Source organism: Halyomorpha halys, unplaced genomic scaffold (assembly GCF_000696795.3).
Source record: "Halyomorpha halys isolate HHAL.00 unplaced genomic scaffold, Hhal_1.1 Scaffold66.1, whole genome shotgun sequence".
NCBI lineage: Eukaryota > Metazoa > Arthropoda > Insecta > Hemiptera > Pentatomidae > Halyomorpha > Halyomorpha halys.
In genome coordinates, this window is record NW_027112997.1 from 1,934,033 (window position 1) to 1,937,332 (window position 3,300).

The 3,300-nt window shown below is 26.2% G+C and overlaps 1 protein-coding gene across 1 annotated transcript in view; it reads left to right on the forward strand.

The window, feature by feature from the left end:
- Positions 1-2,494, forward strand: part of Nrg (Neuroglian) — a 40,798-nt gene extending 38,304 nt beyond the window's left edge. Inside the window, exon 25 of the mRNA XM_024362015.2 lies at positions 2,455-2,494. The gene's annotated coding sequence lies outside the window, so the exon portion shown is untranslated. The remainder of the gene's footprint in view (positions 1-2,454) is intronic.
- Positions 2,495-3,300: the final 806 nt, after the last annotated feature.

The following is a 3,300-nucleotide window of genomic DNA, read 5'->3' on the forward strand; positions in this document are numbered from 1 at the left end:
GTAAACAATAACATGAGGGTCTGGAAGGAAGGTTATAAACATAAAGGCTTATACAACAAGTTGCTGAGAAAATCCGCTAGGGGCTCTTATGCATTTAACGTTTAACATGACTTCAAATAGGGCTGCTCACAATCTTATAGTTTATAACATTTAACATGGTAAAACATTTAACATTTAACACAACATCATGAATACCCCTAGTGAATGTACAGCTACTATTGCAATAAAACCAGTTTACATAGTGACACTTTACTGCCTTGGCATAAACTCTATGACTGTTGCCTTTATACTAGTTATTCTTCGCTATCTAAAAAGAACTTAAATTAATTTCTTGTTGTCAAAATCGTAGATTTATAAAAAATGTTTGATGTAATAATCATTTTATCAATCATGAAATAATTCTTTAACAAATAAGTGTCGAGTAAAATTATAAAATGATTTATTTCAAAAATAATTTATTAAGGTCACTTAATGATTTGTTTTTGAAATATTATTGTTTATAATCATTTTTCTCAGTTAGTTTGTGAATTCAACATTCAAGACTGACCTTATCCTTCAACTGCACAAATTTCCCTACTCATTAATAAGTAACATTTGACAAATCGGCCTGAAAAAAATAAAATATTACTTTAAATATTTATCTAAGAACAGAATAAATAACACTACCAGGAGAAAGATAACACTAAGCTGTGGCAATTGTATGGAGTGATGTTATACCAGCTGTATTGCGAATTTGCTTAGTTAAAAAATTTATTTAAACTTATAAAAAAATTAACTACTGAGTAGGTTAATGTCAAACTTTAGTAATCCTAATTTAAAAAAATATATATCCAAAAGTTGTCTCATTAAAATCTGTGATATATGCATATTCTCCATTGTAAATTGTAAAACATAAAGGAAAAACATTTATAATAAATTTTTATCTTAGCATTTTATGTCAATCTCAAATTAAAATTGAGTCAGAGATTACATAAGGCTTACAAAATACTTCATAAGTGACTATTATATTAGTTGCCCTGGAATATTTGAGTAGAGGATACAAATGAGATTTATATCCTCTTAAAGTAACAGTTTTAATTACCTAGTTTTGATGCTGCTTTTTTTTTTCTAAGATAATATTTTAAGCCATTTAGCTAGATCAGTCAGTCTAAATTGTTTCAATATTTTACTCATATTATTGTACAGTGGCATTATATACCAATTGCTATTGTGGAATAAGAAAAAGATATTACAAATTGAATTTATAATAAATTCAGATAAAATGACAAAAACCAGAAGTCGCTTCATGTAAATAAGCCAATCAATTTTTATTTAGGAAGAAACAGATAGATTCATTTTTACCTTCTTTAAAAACCCTTAAATACAAATTAAAAATATTATACCCGACCAGTTTAGAAAAAATGTATTTGATCTAATCGACTAACCAAATTGGGCCTTGAAAATAATTTTTGATTTTTATGAAAATCCGTATTTAGGGTTTTTTAAGGATGCTAATAAGACTTCTGACTTGCTTTTTCAATTGAATGACCTACTTTATTTGAAGCTACTTTTGGTTTCTGTGATTTTGTATCAATTTCAAATCATTTTATGCAATCAATATTGTTTTTTTATTTGACACAAGAAAATAATTTAAGAACAATATTGAAACAATTCGGACTGACTAACCCAGCAAAGTGGCTTAAAATATATTTTTAGGGGGATTTAAAGTTGACATTCATTTTCCGTATCTCAAATCCTTAAATACGAATTTTTATAGCACTTAACAAATTAAAAAAATTGCTCAATATTTTCACCTTATTGGTGTCAATATTTGTTCTAAAATACAAAAACAATATGACTTTACCAATCTACATAAAATTGGTGGTAATTTATAGCCCTTTAAAATGCATAAAACGGAATCGAACTTATGTAAACAAATTAGAACTAGAGGTAAAAAATAAAAAGTTTAGGTTTTTCTTTATTAGAAATTACTCCTTCCTTATAGAGGCATAAATGTAAAAGCTATTGACATGAGTTGATAGAGCAGAAATTTGAATTTCCAACAGTTGTAGTAATGTTGGATTTGGATACAATTTTTAGGAGCTATCAATATTTTTTTTTAATGTAAGAGGTAAGAAGAAAAAATATCCTCCAAAAATCAAGTTCACAAATTTGTAACTTTATAATTTTTATGAAAATCCATATTTGAGAATTTTAAGGTGCACTAAAAATTAATCTTTCCTTATAATTTTTTTTATCCTTCACTACTTAAAGTATCTTCTGTTTTTTGTAATTATTTGTTCATTTAAACATCTTTAATATGATTAGCAATCTTTTTTTCACTTCCATAGCCTCCTCTTGTTAGTAGTTTTAACATTGTATCATTTAAGTATCGTTAGCATGTTTACTGTATAATGTTACCTTAGGAAGGTTATGAAATTGATTAAAATAAAATGTCAACAAATTTCGTTTTAGGAAAGTTTACAGAAGATGGTTCATTCATTGGACAATATGGCCCTGGAAATGAAAAAAAGAAGTCTGATGAACAGCCTACTCTTTCATCTGTTGCTACCTATGTGTGATTTTATAGCTTTCTGCTTCTATGTAATCATTTCACAAGTGGTGGAAATAGATGTCAATTCAATGATTTCTAAGTCTTTCAAAGAGAGTGCAGTGCTTTTGCTGAGCTTCCATTTCTTATGAATGCACTCATCAGTATAAAACTGCCACAATGATTATTCAGTTTAAAAAATATAATAAAGTAAAAAATCTCAGTAATTAATTTTAGTTTTTGTATACAAAATAATTGGAAAACTAAAGAAAAATTTGAGGTAAATTTATACTAATCTTTTTTTTTTCTAACTTTTCAATCATGTTGTGAAACATGTTTATAAATCATTACACATTTTTCTTTATTACATATACTTTAAAGTTTGTTTAACACTGCCATTAATACTATATGTTTTTGATAGTATGGTTGTCATTTGTCTCAGACTTAGATCTCCATAGATAGATATTTGTCCATTTTTACCGTATAATTCAAAGCATAGTTAATTAGCGAATTGATTGTTTTTAATTGGTGAATTATGTTAGTAAATCTATTTTTTTTTTTGCTTGTTGATAGCAAATAATTAATTGCTACTTTCCATCCATGTATGTTTATATTTTTAAAATGTTTGTACAGATTTCAGTTTCCAGGCAACTTTTACCTGAATTATTTATTTTTTATGGTTAATCTTATTTTTTAAAAATTATATAGACATAGTTATAATGCCATAATTAATTATGATTTCATACTTAAAAATATATTTCCTTTAAAAA